The sequence below is a fragment of the Heptranchias perlo genome, chromosome 3, assembly GCF_035084215.1.
Source record: "Heptranchias perlo isolate sHepPer1 chromosome 3, sHepPer1.hap1, whole genome shotgun sequence".
NCBI lineage: Eukaryota > Metazoa > Chordata > Chondrichthyes > Hexanchiformes > Hexanchidae > Heptranchias > Heptranchias perlo.
The window spans coordinates 72,802,916-72,808,915 of record NC_090327.1 but is presented as its reverse complement, the minus strand read 5'-3'; positions in this window follow the sequence as shown (position 1 = coordinate 72,808,915).

The following is a 6,000-nucleotide window of genomic DNA, read 5'->3' as shown; positions in this document are numbered from 1 at the left end:
CAAGCCAGGGGATCAACCCTGGTTCAATGAGGAGTGTAGAAGAGCATGCCAGGAGCAGCACCAGGCACATCTAAAAATGAGGTGCCAAACTAGTGAAGCTACAGCACAGGACTAAATGCATGCTAAACAGCAGAAGCAACATGCTATAGCCAGGGCGAAGCGATTCCACAACCAACGGATCAGATGAAAGCTCTGCAGTCCTGCCACATTCAGTCGTGAATGGCGGTGGACAATTAAACAACTAACAGGAGGAGGAGGCTCTGTAAACATCCCCATCCTCAATGATGGCAGAGTCCAGCATGTGAGTGCAAGAGACAAGGCTGAAGCATTTGCAACCATCTTCAGCCAGAAGTGGCGAGTGGATGATCCATCTCGGCCTCCTCCCGATATCCCCACCATCACAGAAGCCAGTCTTCAGCCAATTCGATTCACTCCACGTGATATCAAGAAACGGCTGAGTGCACTGGAAACAGCAAAGGCTATGGGCCCTGACAACATCCCGGCTGTAGTGCTTAGTGCTGAAGACTTGAGCTCCAGAACTAGCCGCGCATCTAGCCGAACTGTTCCAGTACAGCTACAACACTGGCATCCACCCGACAATGTGGAAAATTGCCCAGGTATGTCCTGTCCACAAAAAGCAGGACAAATCCAATCCGGCCAATTACCGCCCCATCAGTCTACTCTCAATCATCAGCAAAGTGATGGAAGGTGTTGTCGACAGTGCTATCAAGCGGCACTTACTCACCAATAACCTGTTCACCGATGTTCAGTTTGGGTTCTGCCAGGACCAGTCGGCTCCAGACCTCATTACAGCCTTGGTCCAAACATGGACAAAAGTGCTGAATTCCAGAGGTGAGGTGAGAGTGACTGCCGTTGACGTCAAGGCAGCATTTGACCGAGTGTGGCACCAAGGAGCCCTAGTAAAATTGAAGTCAATGGGAATCGGGGGAAAACTCTCCAGTGGCTGGAATCATACCTAGCTCAAAGGAAGATCGTATTATTTGTTGGAGGCCAATCATCTCAGCCCCAGGACATTGCTGCAGGAGTTCCACAGGGCAGTGTCTTCGGCCCAACCATCTTCAGCTGCTTCATCAATGACCTTCCCTCCATCATAACGTCAGAAATGAGTATGTTCGCTGATGACTGCACAGTGTTCAGTTCCATTCGCAACCCCTCAGATAATGAAGTAGTCCGTGCCCGCATGCAGCAAGACCTGGACAACATCCAGCTTGGGCTGATAAGTGACAAGTAACATTTGTGCCAGACAAGTGCCAGGCAATGATCTTCTCCAACAAGAGAGAGAGTCTAACCACCTCCCTTTGACATTCAACGGTATTACCATCGCCGAATCCCCCACCATCCACTTGCCTGGATGAGTGCAGCTCCAACAACACTCAAGAAGCTTGACACCATCCAGGACAAAGCAGCCTGCTTGATTGGCACCCCATCCACACCCTAAACATTCACTCCCTTCACCACCGTGCACTGTGGCTGCAGTGTGTACCATCCACAGGATACACTGCAGCAATTCACCAAGGCTTCTTTGACAGCACCTCCCAAACCCGTGACCTCTACCACATAGGAGGACAAGGGCAGCAGGCACATGGGAACAACACCACCTGCACATTCCCCTCCAAGTCACACACCATCCTGACTTGGAAATATATCGCCGTTCCTTCATCGTCGATGGGTCAAAATCCTGGAACTCCCTACCTAACAGCACTGTGGGAGAATCTTCACCACACGGACTGCAACGGTTCAAGAAAGCGGCTCACCACCACCTTCTCAGGGGCAATTAGGGATGGGCAATAAATGCTGGTCTTGCCAGCGACGCCCACATCCCATGAACGAATAAAAAAAGTGTGGCAGCGGAGGCTGGCACTACCTGGCATTGCAGGCCACTGTCCGCATAAGTGAACAGTACAGAGTTCCTGGGAAGGGGCTGAACATGCACGTCAATGCACAGTACAACACTTGAGCCAAGACATCTCTATTCACTATTATCCTATATTAATTATCTCTCCAAAGTATACATGGCACATAGGGAAGAAATTTAATAATTTCTGGCGTAAAATGGGCAGCATGATTCAAACGCGTGCCTGAGGCCTGAATGAAATCGGGCCTTGGGTTTCATCTGCAGCACACCGGCAAGCTATGGGCGCCAATTTAGAGTCTCGATGCAGCTGGCCGGTCGGGGCTTGACCAATTCCAGCCAGTTCCAATACCGAGCCAGCCTGCAGGTGCAGGAGTGCTCCTCCTGGCTCCACAGAAATTAAACTATTTGTAAGTTTTCTTACCATTTTTGAGCAGTCTCCAGTGGTCCCCTGGCCGGTGCATGCGTGGTACAAGCTTTGCCCATTTGCTGACCAATTTCAATCGGGGTCCTACAGTCGGCATTAGGATTACGATTTGAATATGCAAGGTGCCTAATGCCTGTTTCAGGCAGGCACCCTGCACGCCAGCTTCAAATTTGGCAGCCAGCATACTTCCGGGGAGATCGCGATCCCAAATTCGCCCCTCAGTGTTGAATTAACGCCCAAAAAATGCGCACAATGATGTTGAATTCCACCCATAGTGTTTCCTTCCCTTCACACTATCTTACAATACTTTGAAGGAGTACCATGATTGGCCATTATGCAGCAATGTACACTTTGCACCCACAATTTATACCTGTAAGTGTTCCTTCAGTGAGAGCCTTAAAGGGATTCACCCCAAAACAAAGCCTTCTATCTGATTGTAGTTGCATGATACATACACATGAATGACATGGAATATGGGCCATACAATAATACTTGGATATCTTTTATGTCTTCCTGACCATTCAAATTTCATACTTCTACTTCTCTGTTTGCTGGAGAAGAATGCACATGACAGGAGGGAGCAAACCCACACGGCAGGAGGGTTCTATAACTTTTGAGCCTGGAGTAACTTTGATGAGGCCAAGATGGTATAGGAGGAGTAGCAGATGATGAAGTCGGAGGCCTTCTGCCAGCTCATGGCTAGTACTGTCATTCTCATGCTCTTACTTGTCACCCTATTCATTCACTCACTAGCACCAAAGCATACAGTGAAGCACCATGTCACATGGCTCATCCAGTTGTAAGTTACACTTCTGGGGAAGTCATAATGATTACACTGTAACCTATTGTCCTCCTGCTTCTGCAGGTGTGGCAGGAAGCTGGGACAGGACTGAAATCCCTTATACCTGGTACCATTCTAGTAAATCTCCTCTGCACCTTCTCCAAGGCCTTAATCATAGAAAGGTTACAGCACAGAAGGAAGCCATTCAGCCCATCGAGTCTGGGCCGGCTCTATGCAAAAGCAATCCAGCTAGTCCCACTCCCCACCCTATCCCCGTAGCCCTGCAAATTTTTTCCTTTCAAGTACTTATCCAGTTCCCTTTTGAAGGCCATGATTGAATCTGCCTCCAACACCCCCACAGGCAGTGCATTCCAGATCCTAATCACTCGCTGTGTAAAAAGGTTTTTCCTCATGTCACCTTTGGTTCTTTTGCTAATCACTTTAAATCTATGTCCTCTGGTTCCTGACCCTTCTGCCAATGGGAACAGTTTCTCTCTATCTACTCTGTCTAGACCCTTCATGATTTGATAGAGGTATTCAATCTCCTCGCAACCGTCTCTGTTCCAAGGAGAATAACCCCAGCTTCTCCAGTCTATCCATGTAACTGAAGTCCCTCATCCCTGGAATTATTCTAGTAAATCTCTTCTGCACCCTGTCTAAGGCCTTCACATCTTTCCTAAAGTGCAGTGCCCAGAACCGGACACAATACTCCAGTTGTGGTCAAACCAGTGTTTTATAAAGGTGCATCATGACTTCCACACTTTTGTATTTGATGCCTCTATTCATAAAGCCCAGGATCCCGTATGCTTTTTTAACCGCTTTCTCAACCTGCCCTGCCACCTTCAATGATTTGTGCACATATACCCCCAGATCTCTCTGTTCCTGTACCCCTTTTAGAGTTGTGCCCTCGAGTTCATACTGCCTCTCCTTGTTCTTCCTACCGAAATGTATCACTTCGCATTTTTCTGCGTTCAATTTCATCTGCCACGTGTCCGCCCATGCCACTAGCCTGTCTATATCCTCTTGAAGTCTATCACTATCCTCCTCATTGTTTACTACCCTTCCAAGTTTTGTGCCATCTGCAAATTTTGAAATTGTGCCCTGTACACCCAAGTCCAAGTCATTACTATATATCAAGAAAAGCAGTGGTCCCAGCACCGACCCCTGGGGAACATCAATGTACACTTCCCTCCAGTCTGAAAAACAACCATTCACCACTACTTTTTGTTTCTTGTCCCTTAGCCAATTCTGTATCCATATCGCTACTTCCCCCTTTATTCCATGGGCAGCAATCTTCCTAACATCCTTCCTAAAGTGTGGTGCCCAGAATTGGACACAATACTCCAGCCTAACCAGTTATTTATAAAGGTTTAGCATATCTTCCTTGCTTTTGTACTCTATGCCTCTATTTATAAAGCCAAGGATCCTGTATACTTTTTAACAGCCTCATAAGAACATAAGAAATAGGCCCCTCGAGCCTGCTCCACTATGCAATAAGATCATGGCTGATCTTCTACCTCAACTCCACTTACCCGCCCTATCCCCATATCCTTTTCCTGCCCTATCCCCATATCAAATTGTCTTGTTACCTACAAAGATTTGTGTATGTGAATCCCTGTTCCTGCACCTCCTTTAAAATTGTACCATTTAGTTTATATTACCTCTCCTCAATATTCCTTCTAAAATACATCACCACTGGCAGAGGCCTAGCAGAAAGCAATTCTCCAGGGGTCCCCAATTGCTTTAGCACAACCTGCATACTGGGTTTCACCAAGTCAGATACAGATTCCAACAGTGGTGAAATTTCCTTCAAGCCCCAAATGTTCCCCATCCAGAAAGCACTAAGCGTTCCACAAGTAACACAAGCGGAACCAGTCCGACCTCAGCCCCATAAGCGCAAATTCCTGTACATAAAGACAAAGAAAATATACTGAAAGCCTCGTATCATCAATGGGAAAAGAGTGATTAAACAATTAGACCTTTTCCTCAAAATTTATGGAATAAAATATTAGGGGAATATCTTCCAGATTTGCTGTCACTGGGACGCTCACTCATTCATGGTGCCTACTCGAAACATCAATTATAGGAGCAGTGTAAAAGCACAGCTGAAGTTACTGAAACATGCCACAAAGCAAAAAAAAGTAAAGATTAAAAAGTGATGGGTGATTACAATAGGTCCAGCGAGTTTTCTATGCAACAGCTGTACATTGTGAACAAAGCAGCTATAAATGAGTACTGATTTCTGCTATCTTCGTTCTTAGAAAAAATAACAAAAACATACAATTCTGGAAATACACAGCATTAGATGAAAAAAAATCTTAAAGTTTTGAGTGAGATCTTTCATCAAATTTATTTCAGACTTCCAGCAATAATCTTTTTCTTCTAATAAGCAGTTCTCCTGTAAAACATTAGTTCCCCATACTAAATGTGACTTTTACAGCCTGCAGTTTTCTCAAACCTTTTCTTCCAAACTGTAAATAGCAGGTAATGGAAACTATTTGTTAAAAAGTATAAGGAAGCCACAGATTATATATTCACATCACTTTAACCCTGAGGCTGCATCATTGATTGGCAGGAGCCTGGGCACAGAACAGAGCTCAGTTACTTGACTATATAAATTGCATGTTGCTCAAATTGATGTCTGCTGGGAAAACTTGAATGTCTTTATAACAGATGGTGCTAGAAAGAAAACAAGTAAATAAATTTGACTTCCTTCTTACTACTATATTGGGTAAGAGCCAAACAACTGCAGCTTTAAACTTGCATGTAATATCTTGTTACAACATAACGTTTTGCAAAGTTTATTTTATCGAAAGAAATGCAGACCGTACAGAAAGTCCTGTCCAGTAAGAAAAATAATAAAATCCAAAATCAATTATATAGTGCAATTGTACATTTTTGACTATGCATCAATGCATC